The sequence below is a fragment of the Taeniopygia guttata genome, chromosome Z (genome assembly GCF_048771995.1).
Source record: "Taeniopygia guttata chromosome Z, bTaeGut7.mat, whole genome shotgun sequence".
Taxonomy (NCBI): domain Eukaryota; kingdom Metazoa; phylum Chordata; class Aves; order Passeriformes; family Estrildidae; genus Taeniopygia; species Taeniopygia guttata.
The window spans coordinates 39,792,531-39,807,713 of NC_133063.1; the positions used below are offsets into that span (position 1 = coordinate 39,792,531).

General features: G+C 36.4%; 1 long non-coding RNA gene across 4 annotated transcripts in view; it reads right to left on the reverse strand.

Annotated features, from left to right (window-relative positions):
• Positions 1-15,183, reverse strand: part of LOC115491088 (uncharacterized) — a 36,356-nt gene that overhangs the window by 19,085 nt on the left and 2,088 nt on the right. For 2 of the 4 annotated variants that reach the window (XR_012052848.1, XR_005978163.2), the window contains exon 2: positions 2,139-2,367. This is a non-coding gene — a long non-coding RNA (uncharacterized lncRNA). Of the gene's footprint in view, positions 1-2,138; positions 2,368-3,380; positions 15,181-15,183 lie in introns of those variants that run through there. The other 2 variants (XR_012052850.1, XR_012052849.1) reach the window with 2 other exon arrangements.

The following is a 15,183-nucleotide window of genomic DNA, read 5'->3' on the forward strand; positions in this document are numbered from 1 at the left end:
ATTATTCTTTATTCATAACAAGACACTGAATCAGGTTTGTTCATAAGGTGAATTAATTTCCAGTATAGTCACTGCCAGCTACTACCAGAACATATCCCAAATCTCCTGTATGAGCAAATAGATTTGCATTGTTCTTCAAATGCCTTTGAATAATTCATGCAACATTCAATAGGACTAGCTCTAAGAAGGGTAGACTAAGGATAACTTCTAAAGAAGGTATAGTGACAAGGAAATTTCTTCATCACAAGTTACCAGAGAAAACTCCTTTCCAGTTGAAGTTAATAGCTTAATCCAGCTAATATTTATAGAGACACTTTAATGGCTGGTAAAGTGTTTTCTAGTCAACCTTGAAAATAGGTAAGTTCTGGCCTAAATTATATTCACAAAAGGTTTTGTTACATATTTTTATGTTATATAAGCCTTTTGGATTTCCTATTTATGATTTATAGTGGTTGCATGTTTTCCTCCCTCAGTTTAAAAGTAAAAAACAGGAATTCATGTCTAGGTTCTATTGATTCTAGACAGAATCAATAATAAAATCAATAAGAAACAATTCAAGTTTAATGTCTATTCTGCTAAATATTAATCTATAAGAAGATTACAATTTTAAATGAACCTGTTTCACAAAACAGGTGAAACTAAAACTTTCTTCAGAATTATATTGCCCCACTCAAATAGTTCACTGTATCCCCAGATACATAAACTCCATAGTTTCACAATACAACATGGGGCAAAGTTTTCCTTCTGCTAAGCAGGAATTTAAATCTTCTGGGTAATGCCTCCCAAACTACTCAGAACAGGCAGGGAATTTCCCCCAGTTTTCACCATGGATTTATTATTGTAGCTCCACAACATGGAGCTGAATGACCTAAAAGCATGTTAATGCTGCTGCAGGACACATTAAAGTCATACAACAGCATTTTCCCTGAGTGGGTGTATTCAGCTCATTTAATAAAGATTATGAGTGACTGCACCCTTTTTTTGGCTATGACACAACTTAAGGATAGAGAAATTTAATAGCATATTAGTCATCTGCCCAGAGGTAAGTATTTCATAATGAACTGAAAAACCAGAAAATTGTGTCTATGTGTGTGTTTTAATATTACTCTGTTCATACTAATGAAATGTATGCAAAGCACCACAAAAACTGATGAGTGTACATCTATAATGTGACTGAAACACACTGCAAGTTGTGGTAGGGTGAGGTGTTAAATTATTTATTAAGTGTCAAGTTTGTTTTTTTTTCTTTTAATTGCTTTCCTGGTATTTTGAAATTATTTCTGCTTTTTGGTATGACATTTTTAGCATAAAGATCAGGGAAAAAAATAATATTTTTATTCCTGCTGCACTGTGTGCCTTGCCCAATGAAGATGGCAAAGGCAGGAGTGTCCCAGAACATCTGTAGGCAGATGTTTTCCATCTTTTAAAATACATAAGCAAGGTAGATGTGAGTACAAGTGAGGGGGAAGCAGAAAAAAGACATGGTGATTCAGAGGACTGTCAGTGGAATTAAGGATATGTCGGAAAAGAGTTTTGCTGCAGGCATAAGGATGAGCGCTGGCACGGCCAAACTGCTTGCTCACCTTTGGAGCCCAGAGCCCTTAGGTTTGCCCCATGTCCCTTATGGGTGCTGGGCTTGGCTATGTGTGGTGTGGGGACACCATGGCCACCGCTGAGCCTGCCCTGATCCTAGCCCACAAAACACCAAGGTGACATTGCTGGTGAGCACCAGAAACCTGGGTTTCCCAGCTTCTTGGACTGTCTATACTTCTGTGTACTACATAGCTGTCTACACTTCTGTGCTGTCACCCTGGTGCCAAGGAGGAATGAGTACATGCCTTTTACATCCGGGTCGGGTTGGAAATCACCTAAGGGTCCAAAAAGCTGAGAGTAGCCGGGAAATCTGCAATCCTAGCTCCTTCACATGAGAGGAAGTTCTCCCACTCTACCTAAGCAGATGTGATACTGGTGCTCCACAAAATCCTCTGAAGGACAGATCTTGAGAGTGCCATGTACCTGGTGAGTGCCTAATTCTGCCTACAGAAACAGAGGGTCATTTGGTGTTTTTGCTGGGGGCTTGAGGAATGAGAGATGGCTCCCTTCAGCTGGAATGCCTTCCCCACTGGAGGATTACTCACAGTGTCTGGGTGCCAGCCAGGAGCCGGATGGTAGGGTGCTGTCTCACAGGTCTAGGTCTTCTCCTGCAAGTACAGATCTGCAAAAGCTGGTACTTTCCCTTCTCTTGCAAACAGCAATCTCCAAGCTGGCTGCCAAGCATGTGGGAGAATCTCCACCACTTCACCCCACCTTCAGCTGAGAAATTGGTCAGGACAAGCTCACAGGATGTCTTGTGTGGCCATCAGTTGGCTGTGACCAGGGAGAGAGAAAAATGGAGAAAAGACATAAATCCATCATTTTATATTTTTAACCAGCAGTTTTTAAAAACTTGTTGCGAGTGCCTTGGGAATTAGACAGTTAGTTGGTGTCTTTGGATTTAATTTTATGCATTTCTATTGAGTAGCTTTTTATTGGATTTTTACCAGTAGCTATGTTGTTGCATGTGAACCAAGTGACTGTTGAGTATTTTAAAACCTACAGTGATTGTTAAGTTTTTCTCCAATCATCTTCAGTGAAAATTTTATTCTTGTTGGCAGTGTGCATCCAAGAAGAGGTTAAGAGAGCCTGGAAGAGCCTCTTGTTCATATTAGAGCACAATGCTTTGAGATGAGCAGCTGCAAACTGTTTAAAACAAAGAGCAATAAAAGCTGCAGACTCAAACAAATGGGCAAGTGCTCCAGGCAGCTCTGCTTAGAGCAAAGGTGTGCTTAAATGTATTACTGGACTGAGGTATGACAGCATAAATTATCTCCCTAGAACCAAAATCAAGATTCCTAAATCAGCTCACATGTGTTTGATGTCTTAACCCCAGTGCTATTGTGATTTATGAAAATTAAATATAAAAATTAAGTATAAAATATAGATAATGTAAATATATTTATGTCTTTGATCAATTGAATAAAATGGGTAATATACAAACAAAAATATCCTTGCTCTCAATCACCACCACTGTACAGCAGGGCTATCTACTTTTTAATTGTCCAGAATGCATAGTTTGGTAGAACCATGCTTGATAAAACTGAAAAGCTCTTTTTAGCTGATTCAGTTTTGTTTTTTTTTTAATCAGTCCTCCATATCTTTATTTTCTTTTGAGTTGTGCTTAACATTAATAACTCTGCAAAGGATTTGTTTTCTTCAGGTTTTGAAGTTTGCAGAAAAACTGCAAAGATGGTTGTCTTGGTCCTGAAAAGGTCTTATGTGCGTAATTTCAGTGTACATGTAATTTTTTCTTTTCCTAGGGAGGGCAAAGCATATTCACTCACGAGGGAGAAGACAGAATTCTTTGTCTTGTTGAAAATCACTTCTCTGGATGCATGCCGGGGTAAATGAATACTATAAATTTCTCTTTCCAGAAACCAGAGCAAAAAATCTGTAATAATATAACAAATTTATTTATTTTGATTATAGCATGATAGTTATGGAATTCTAATACACTTGTTACTCTTTTAGGACAAGTATATACAATATATTTTACCTAATTGTAAGGAAGTTTGCTTTTCTGATTTTTAATTCTAATTTGTAGAAACAGTCTCAAAACCTGTGCAGCATCAAAGCGTCTTGCTACAAAGGGCCTACGCTTATTATGTATTGACTAACATCAGAAATAAACCCCTCTGAATTCAAACAGAATTTATATTTTCCTGTGCTTCTCTTACTGCTTACTAATAAACATTGTTTCAAAGTTATGCACTCCTACTTATATAACCTGCTTTCATGTCATGTTATTGATTGTTTTGCAGTCTCTCAATTGATATGGCTGGCAGCATGTTAGTTGGCAACTCAGAGATAAAGTACAATCATCAAAGTGTTTTTCTTCAGAAATTAAAGAGTTATTTTCTTTACATTGCCTAAAACAAAAGTGTGATTCCTGGTGCTCAGACTAAGCATGTCAAAACTCAGCTTTTCTGTAATGTTCTTCCTGATTTATGGTTTTAAGACTGACTAAATAAAACCAATCTTTTTTTTTTATTTCCCCAAGCAGACATATAAATATGTAGTTCACAATTTTTTCCATCTCATTTTTAAAAATTTGCTTCATGTTGGTTTTGTTTTGTCCCAAAATATATAATGAATACAATAGTCAATATACCCACGTCCCTAATAGAAACATTTTTTCAATGCCTAATAAAAAAATTAATAATTGGGAAAGGGAAAATTATCCATTTGTAAAAGAATTTTTAAAAGCCGTGTGAGATAACAACCACACATGATAAAAGTTATTTTCTAAAGAATACCTATTTCAAGCCTCCACAGAACTTCACTGAAAAACTGAAAGCAGCTGGTGATGCCAGAGTGGGAAATTTAAACATGATTATGTGGATTGATCACAGTATATTTGCACACACAGAGTACTGAGAAAGTATGAACAAGCTCCCCAAGAAAGGCCAGAGATTTCGTGGAGATTTTTGTATCTCACCTCACTAATAATTTATAAACAAGAGGGAAGAAAAATACTTAAGCAACTTATGTAACCCAGTCCAACACAGTCCCAGACATTACATACCATGACTGCTTTTATAAAGGATCCCATAGCAACTTGAATTATTTCTGAAATGTCTGTTAATAATGTCTGTTATAAATTACATTAAATGTAATGTCAGGCTTTTTAAGTATCAGTATACTCTTGTGAGTCATTCTTACTCATCCAAGCAACCTGTTTTTAGTGTAAAAGGATGGTAGACCCATGCACTCTAATTATACCACTTTTGATTTTTTACAAATAAAATTATTACCTTGTTTACTGTGTGCCCACTTGTTAGGTGAGAAAGAATATGTTCTAAAATGTTATAAATTAAAGCAGGAGTATGAAGTTCCATTACAGTATTAGATAGCCTTACAGACCATTATGGAGATCTATAAAACTGAAAAATACCCAGAGATTTTTCATCAGACCTACACAGAAACACTCTCTTCCACTACAACACAGCATGTAAAATAATAAATGTGGTACTTGTGATATTGGAAAATGGAGAAATAAGGAAGACCTAAAGTGCAAATGAAAAAATATGCCAGGTATGTCAGGAAAGAAGAAAATACGCTTATTTTTTGCCAAGCCTTTGAGCTACCCGTAAGAGTATTCACAAGTCTGCATTGCTGTGTGTGATCCTGAATGGTCTAGATAGAAAAAGGAATCAAACAATCGTTAACTAACTAACTAACTAACTAGAACCCAACAAAAAAAATCTATCTAAATGAAGTTCTTCCAGAAGCCGGTGTCCTGAATTTCAGATAAGAAAAATAAGCTGCTTCAAATACATTAAGTTTGTAAGAGCATTGGCATAAATGGAGGAAACAGAAGACGAACATCTGTGATGCTTCAGAGAAAACACCACAGCCTATTATTGGGCAAAAAACACAGTCTTCATCCTACAGCTCTTTGGGACATAAAATGTAGGCCAAAATTAGGAAAGTGTCTGGGAGCAGAACTAGGCTTCCAAAGACCTGTAAGAGTAATTCAATCTACGATACCACTTGTCCAAAGCCAACAGCCTATGGTGGCTCTGAGACATGCAGAGCAGTAACTACACAAACAGCTCTATATATAAGCTGTACCAAACATCAGTGAGGAGGGTCCCATGCAGCCACAGTCAGCCCCAGAAGATCACTCTATTCACTTTGCCCCTCCAGATTCTATCCATGCCTTGGAAGATTTATGTGCTGCCTTTTTCTTTGCTAAGTGTCTCTCAGCACTGTGTAAGATTGGAGAACCAAGGGGAAAGAACACAAGTGAATCTAATCTTTCCAACATTACAATATGGGACAACTCAAAAATCACAAAAAGTGGTTTTGCAGCCCACAAAGTCTCACTTCAAGGAAAAGTCACATCTGCTTTCAGATTTTTAGCTTTACAGTCAAGACTTTACTTTTTCCTATTTTATGTATGCTTATAGATAAATACATATCCTTTCATGTGCATATTTCTGTGTTCAGTACATACAGAGAAGCATAGAAACATATTGGCTTCCTCTCCTTTCCTCATTCACCAAAATGCTGATTTAATAGCTTGCAAAGAAGCCTCTTACCATAAATCTAGTTTTAGCTCTTTTATTTAAATTGGTATCTAGAAATAACCATGCACCTATGTACACACATGTGCATGCACTTATGCATGTGCTTAGATAAAGGAAAGGTAACATTCTCATCCTTGTGACTCCCTCTTCAAGGGGAAATTTGACCTGGGAGCAAGGGTCAGCATACCCACTGCTTACAAAATTTTACCATCTGTTTTGATTTTTGATTACATGGATGATCACATATTTTTGCTGTTCTTCTATCCATCATAAGTAACAAATAAGGTAAAAACCCTGTAAATTACTGTGACACTGCACATTAGAAGACCTAGTTTTCAGTGGATAGTTTTCAAGATATCTTTGGCTGTTCACATCCTCCCAAATTTGTTCTCAAGGTAGACAGGTTGTGCAATGATGCCTGGTTTCAAAATTATTTTTTTAGACTAATGCCTGCTCCTTAAAAACAGCAGGAGCTTCACCTTTAACAATGTAACATGCTTCAAATGTATCTTTGACATTAAAAAGTACGTAAAAAGTGCAGCTATTTTTGCACCACACTGAGCAAAAAATAAAAAATAAAGTGGACTGTTTCAAGTCATACAAATAAAAAGTTATTCTTTTGCTCTTCAATTGATGTTGCCTGCCATTATTTAAGGAAATGCTTTAATTTTCTACAATAGAAATCAACAAAACTCAAATAAATGTTCTCTTAAAATTCCAAAATTAAGCCATTAATAGAACGCCTGTACACCTTTTGTCTACTCCGGCATATTGCATAAGCACTGTAAATGCAAATATTGCAGCTGTATACAACATTCCCACACCTTAATATTTACAGCTGGAATTAGTGAATTTTTGTCATTTATTGATTTTGGTTTGTCTGAATTACGAGTCTAGCATCAGACTGGTAAGAGTGAAAAATAAAGAAGAATATAAATAACATGAACCAGCAGTCAATTTATGTTAAGGCTAATCAACTAAATGGTGATATTCTTGCAACTGTTGACTTAATAGTGTATTTTGCTGTTAATACTTGAATTATCCCATCCTTTTTGGAAATATTGAGATTTACAGGCTGGAATCCTCTAGCCAAACAACCTGTCCTTTGCAGACAGCAAAGTGAAACTCTTCACCAGCACCAGATAGTCTTGAAGTTGAAGGGGATCATTATGAAGTAGTGAGAATATGGTCACTCTCTCTCTCTCTGCTCAGTTGGTTCCACTCCTAAGGGCAAGAGAAGTCTCAGCAGATGGATCTAACATATTCATTTTGCAGAAGGGTTTTCATGCAGCACAACTTTTGGGGTAAGCAAGGAATGCTGTGCATTAGATTTTTCAGTACAAGCTTCATAAAAGCATGGGCAAAGTCAACTTGGTCTGCTGAAAAGATGCCCAGACTTTCTCCGGGAAAAAGTGAGTGTATAGGAAGATGATTTTTTGCAACATTTTTATTTTCTGTCCTATTATGTACAGCAACTGAAACTTAAATGCTGTATTCAGTTACCCCTGTAATCCCCCCCAATTTTTTTTTTTTTTTTTTTTTTTGAGAGCATATGCCTCAAAGTGCAAACTGCACCTGGGAAGAAGGCATAAAACACCAGGAATCCAGGAGCATAATTGAAGGAAATCATATAAGGATTATAGTGTATGGCTATCTGAAAATTAGCCAGCAGGCCAAAGTTTTGGACAAAGAGCAAACAAATGACCAAACTCAAACTCAAAATAAAACAAACAAAAAAATTTCTCTAAATTGCTATCAGTGGTGGAACTAATGAAATATTGATTTGTATTTACCCTCTTCTAAATTAACACCTGCAGCTATTTCTTCCTAAACATCAGCTTCCCCCCAAAAATATTTGCAATATACTGTCATGCTTGTCAAATCCCTCTCTTTCTGCTCCCTTTATTTGCCTCACGTGTTGGAGGAAGAGGAAGGCGGATGTGGATTTCAGTGACAGAGTGGACAGGGCATACATGCCAACCACCCAGCCTGTCAGGTATTTGTAACTAGGAAGGTAACTGAATTCTCTCTTACCTGTCCAGACACAGATTTTCACAAAATTCATAAGAACTATGGATCCTCATGTATTCTTCAGTCAAATTCAGTTGAAATTGACAAATTTATATAATGAGAATTTTCTCAGAAAAAAATGGCACATATAAAATGAGATGGAGCACAGCATAGAAAGAATGAGAAAAAGGAACCTATCTTGGGATGTTATTCAGAGGAGTGATATATAGCAGATTTGGAAGCTGGTTACTCTAATATTCACTACAGTTTTAACACTGAATCCTTTCTTGGACCTGACTTTGAAAGAGAGATTAATTGTTTTGCACTTCAAAAATACGAATGGTAACAGACTGGTAAAACAAGCCCTATAGAATAAAAAGTGAGATGAGTGGATATGTTTAACTTGGATATAAAAGTACAGAGATGGGAGATTATGTAAAGAAGTGTTTAATAAAGTGGTCAATTGCTCTCTGTGTAGGGAAAGAAAAGATTGACTTCATTTGCAGCAAAAATAATTTGTATGAAATCAGTCAAATAAATTTTCCAAAGCACTGTGTGATCAGCTGCTATGAAGGCTTTTAATAGAAATTTACAGAAGCATAGTCTCTTGTAGAGACTTTCAGCTTTATGTTTCTGTCACTCATCTCAAACCTTATTGTCTGGGGAGATTTTGGGGCCACAGTAAGGACCACTGCAGTTACAGCAGCACAGCTTGGGCTCTATTTGCATAATTTACTAGAATTCTAAAAATGTTCTCCACTGCTAAATCTGAGAAAAATCCAGTAAAGAAAATGTGAATCTTGATGTAGGCTTCAGTTAATTTTGGCTTAAGATCTGAATGCATGAAAGGACTGTGCTTGTGTATTTTAATATCTAACAGGAGAAAATGCTTCTTGTTCATGGTCTCAGTTTATCAAGCCAGTGAAACAAATTCAATTCAAAGAAAGTAAAAAATAAATATTTCTATTTTTTTCCAATCTGAGTATTCCATTCTAAAGATTAAAGCAACAAAAACTAAGCTGTATGCATGTATCCAATAATTTCCCAATAAATATTAATAGTGAATTTTATTTAGTGGTTTTTCTCTCTTCAGCCTCTCCCCAAACATTTTTTTTAAAACTAGTTAATGACTATGGAGGCACCTCTTCATTTATAAAGAAGTGATTTTAATCAGTCATTCTCTATAGGGAAAATTGGTCTCAAACACTTTTTTAAAAACGGTTGTTTTATTTTGTTTTGGTTTGTTATGTTTGGTTTTTTATCTGGGACAATATAAAATTTCACTCCTGCAAGTCTGATCACATGTGGAAAATCCCTAGTTACCTAAACATTTACTAGTTTCAAGTGAGACTTTTGCATGAGTAGAATTCATGAGCAAATATATTCAAAGTTTAGGATTTAGAATCACATTCCAAATATAGGAGTTGAAAAGCAGATTGTTTCTTGCTTGATACACTTCAAAGGGGGTTGTACTTCAAGATGTTATATGAGATTTTTAAAATGGAGAATTTGGGATGCAGATGACACTATTTTAAAAAATTGGATTGCAATAAAATAATGTTAAATTAGCTTATAAATATGTATTTCATTAATTTTAATTCATCCATTCATTGTTATACATAAATGTGTATGAAATTTGGGGGTTGGGTTTTGGAAAAAAGAGAAGACAGAATTATACACCCTTTTATATATAAACTTAATATTTAATGAACACATCTATTTCTTATGCTTAACATATTAAGTCTGATAATAATTATTTTATGACTACTAAGGTTCTGATAACCAAGGTACTAATTGAACATACATTCCAAACTTTGAAACAACAAAGGAATAAATAGGGGGTATCTCATATTAGTGTTCAGCATAAATTGTATTTGACATGGCAACTGGAAGGTGGATCAAAGGATCAAGCAAAACACATAATACCCCAGTTGTGTAGTGATGTCTGCCCACATTATTCTCTTTAATCTGTTTATTTTCTTTTATCTATTTAATTTTCAGGAAGAAACTAAATCCAATGCTTTGAAAATCTGAATAGTGGTACATCAGCCACACTGTTTGGCAGTGCTCAAGTTGTTCTGATTGGTAAGGTTAAGTCACAATCCTTGAAAGAGGATTCTGGGGATTCAGAGACCTTATTGCATGAATTTCCCTAAGTATACATGAGTAGTCCAATGGCAGCAAACACAATAACTCCCATGAAAAAAGTGTGGATGGATCTGAGGTCAAGAATCACATCTATAACATGGAGGCAAGGAAAGAGGAAATTCCACAATAATGACTGGAGTACCAGCAGAGGAAGAGTAGAGATGCCAAGGCAGCAGCACCTTCCTGAATGTCAGCCCTGAGCTGCACCATTTAAAGTTAGTATGTTTGGTTTCAAGTTCATTACACACACGGTCAAGGGATGAAGAAGAACACCTCTAAGATGACAGTGCAAAATTTGCTCCATCACAGCAAGCCAAGGTTATGTTTGTGGCCCCAAAACCTGATGCATTACTTGCACGTTCAAAAGATCTCAAAATCAGTAAATGTATCTCTCTGCTAAAAATTTCAGTGCCAAAAGCCATGCAATTGACTCAAAGTAAAAAGCATTTCAAGTGAATCACTCATCTGGGCAAGCCCAGACAGGACACTCTTAAGTATCAGTTGGCCGTCATAATTGTTATCTCACTTTGGGAACTTCAGCGTCAAGAGCACCAACACAGACCAATCTCACATGTTAGGCCCAGACCTGTTCTTCTTCCTGTGGTAAAATTCCCATAGGTAGCAATGGAAATTCCACTTTTAAGATCTGTGCAGCTCTACCTTTTGTGTGAAGACTGAGTCATCTGTGGACACAAATAGCCGCACATATCTTGGTATTTCTCTGTATTTTGTCCTATAGAGACTAGAGAGACTCTAATGGACTGTCTGAGGAACACAGGGTAAAAGACAAGGAAAAAATGCGGCCTCCCTCCCTTGACACAGTTTATGCACCAGCTTACCAGTCCTTCCTAACCACCCCTCTACACCCATGGTCAAGTTACTCAGCAGAAGATTTGCCCAATGCTCAACATTTTATTTCTGCCATTCCTAAATTTTGAGCAGGTAATTCCCGAAAAGCATGATGAAAAAAACCAGATTGCCTGTAAAAAATTGGAGGTGACAGTTCTGTCACCAGCGGAGTGCAGATGACCTCTCTCATCTACAATAAGCCAAAACCAAGATGCTTGAGCTGGAGCACCTTCAGTTAAACAATACCAATTCCAGTTTTTGGGATGACCAGTTGTTAGCTAAAACCCTCTCCAATTCTCCAGTAAGTCAGGATCTTCCACTAAATTCAGCCGTAGGCTCCCTTAAAATGGAAATCAGCTGATGAGCAGGCAGTTTCAGGAGCACTAGTAGAAAAACTTAACCAATAACTAAGGTGTTGAAAACACCCTTAAGGGAACTAAGCTGAAGAGGAGGAATTTTATCTGTTTACAAGTTTTTTTATAGTTCCCACTACTGAATTTCTAATATCATATTCAATCTAGAAAGCCAAGTATCCTCCAGCTTCAGGATTGTCATACTACTTCAACCAGAACTCAGAGATTTACTTTCTAGCTCTGTTAAATGACCCACTTGGAGGCAGTTGTCCTCACTGAAGGCAAGTGGGGCAATGGTGGGACAATGCTTTACAAATCTCCTATAAACTATATAGCACAAGTTATAAAACTTACCCATAAGTATTTCTGAGACCATCTGATGTAATACAGAAGCAAAGTGCTGTTTACAAATAATCATTTAAAGTCTTGCAGCTTGGAACATCTCTAGTATTTCATTGGTCCAGGTATCCTGCATTTATTTTCATCAGAAAACACTGCTTTGTACTCCTAAAAATTACAATCGGTTTGTTCGGGTGCCGAATTCCTCCCATTTTCTGTCCCACAGACAGCTGAAGCAGATAGATGTAGCAATTGCAAAATGCTTCCTTGCCTCTGTGAAATTATGTGGATAATGGGATTGTTTTCCATGAAGCTTTTCATGACATTCATGACATTGTTGTTCAAAATCAACAGAAAAAACTCAGACTCTCATCCAATGTAATTAGTGAATAACCTATATTTTAATATTTAACAATATTTAATTTCAGTAATAAAATAAAAGTAAAATGCATGTTGGCATTTTAAATTAACAAGTAAAGAATAACTAATACAAAATATCTTCCATGTCATGAAAGTAGTTTAATAATGAAATAACAATTGCACCACAGGTGTGAACAAAGCCAAGTTCAGTCTTGGCTGTCTCCAAGATACCAGAAGGACTCCCTTGCTGCAATCAAACAGTGATAATTTTCCGTCTTAAGCTTCAGTAATTAGCTAATATGCTGACTTCTGCAGAGTTATTTCAATTGGAAGATGAAAAAATATAGATACATACAAAGGGTTTTTTTCCTGGAATCTAGCAGAAAGGAAACAACAGCATTAAGTCAGTCAACAGTGTGCTCAGAGGACTCTGACGATTCCCTTCTCCCCATGTTATTGCAATCAGTTAATTCCCTGACACACACAGCTTAGCCTTGCTGTAACTTCCCAAACACCACTGTTCAGGACTGCATTTAATGACCCTGTCCACACAGACTTTTGGCAGAAAGGGTGCCAAACATAGCTATAGGGCCAAATCAAGTCTCCAGCTGTCTCTAGTTCATCATCTGATAGATCCTCCAGTATAACAGTTCCATCCCTTTTCTTCCACTGAACCTGGCAAAACGTCACTAGGACTGATACTAGAAGTGCAGACATTCACAACAGGTTCAGGAAACTGCCTTTTATCAGCAGGGATGAAAAGAAAAACATCAGGAGATATAATTACAGGGTAATAAAAACTATAAACATTGTTAATACATTAATTTAACATTTGGATTTCACATCTAGGTGTACAAATACACAGTTTCCAATTGTTACAATTTTAGGATGGAGAAAGTAATCTTTTTGACTGATACCTATCAACAGTCATGTATTTTTTTCAGCAGTGACAGAGGAGAAAAGGTATCAGAAATGTTGCTGAGGGAAGCTCATCTGAGTTACACAGCAAACAACAAGGATAAAATAAAACCTCCCATTGTGTCATAAATTTTTAATTTATTTGGTTATGAAAAACACCCTACTGGAGCAAAATTTTTTATATAAAAAGTAGGAAGGGCAAAATGTGCCCCTGACATCCAACTTCCTGGTTAATTTCTGAACATTTGTGCTGAAATCCTGAAACCCTTGAAAAACATTTTTTTTGTATGAGGCCCATAAAAAGCACCATTCTCACAATTCTCCTGGCTACAACTTTGGCGTTCTTAAAGCAAGTGTCCATGGACAGCAGAGGGAAGATCTTTCTGGCCTTAATTTTGAAAGGAGGAAGAAAGCTAATGAGGGTGTGAAGAGATGATGCTTGCAGGAATGGACAGTGTGACACAGAAGGTCTGTAAAAGGTTGGGTGGGAGGGAACAGGGGTGAAAGGACAGAAAAGGGGGAGAGATGCTGAGTTTGTCCCAGGGAAGGACAAGAAGAAGGCTGCAGGAGCCAGGAATATCAATGTAATTTGGAGACATGTCAGCTAATCATTCACTAAATTCAGAGCAGGACCAAATTTTACAGCCAGTAGAAAACTCACAGAGGTTTGCCAGTTGCTGGTTTGAATAAAGTGAAAAACATAAGCCTCTGAGAGCCTCTGGCATTTTTATATCCAGGATTGGATTGTGAAACTTTTTTTTTATTTGTCTAGTTTAAGCTACCTCTTCAAGGAAGAAGCTCTGATACTCCCTGGGAACTGGACACATAATTGTTCTTCTTTTACTTTATTTTGCACTTGAAAAATACAAGGAAAAAGTGCTTTGAATAAAGGAAGAAAAGCATTAGTGTTTAAATGGCTGATCCTCTGTGTTTAAGAGAGAACTTTTTCTTGTTACAACAAATGCAAAGCTGCCATAAAGCACTCCACCCCTTATTTAAAGTGAGAGTTTCTGGATATGAAAATCACCAGACCAAAAGCCATTTATACCGCCTACAGAAGACTGAGATGTTCCAACTTTCTCTATGTCACCTATCAACAATAATAACTTGTTATTAATTCAAGGCACTGCTGAAGTCTGAAAAGTCTGTTGCAGCTTAAAAAACCAAATAAACACTAAAAATCCAAACCCCAACCAACAAACCTCCTGTGAAGTGATACTTTAAAAGAATTGATACTTGCACAGTACTGTTGGGAATCCTGTATAAGCTTGTTAGGAATAATCTTGGATGTCTGATAGGTAGGAGAGAAACCTCTGAGCAACAGCAATAAGTTGAAAACAAGTAAATTATAAAGACAGCCATCAGAGCAACAAGGTTTAGAGATAACCCTGTGAGGTTTAGGGATGCAATCCCTTTTTATCTTGTGGGAATAAATGTATGCTGCTGTGAATTTCACTGTATTCTCCAGAGTTTATATGTTGCTTTTCTGCATAACTGTCTATACAAGTTTACTAGAAGCACTATATATTTTGACTGATCAAATTACCCTTTGCAGGTTATCACTTTGAAGGCTCATTACTGAAGAATAAATAATCAGAGTGTCTGATCAGACGACACATTATACCACCCTTCAATGCAGGTAGCAATCCTTTCAAAAGCCATTTTACCCCCAATTTCCTTTGGGGAGAGCACGGTGCTTACTTACTTTTCTAACAACAACAAAATATCATCTTTGAACAATATTTGAAAAGAATATTAAAAATTGGAAAAAAGTGGGAACAGTTGAAAAACTTCAGTTTTTTACATAAAATTTTATCTTGTCAGCTCTTTCAAGAGGTACTATGCAAAGCATAATAGTGCCCTTTGCTAAAATGAATTCTCTGAAAAAATATTGCCACAGTTACCTGTAAAGTCTGTTATAATTTTTACCACACCACCTTAAAAGGAAAATCAAACAATTTTAAAAAAATCTAGAAAATTCAGTAATACAACCTTATTTAAAAAATCTCTGTGTTTATAAAATATACACACATAGATATATAAATGTATATATATATATAAAATAGTAAACCCCAACC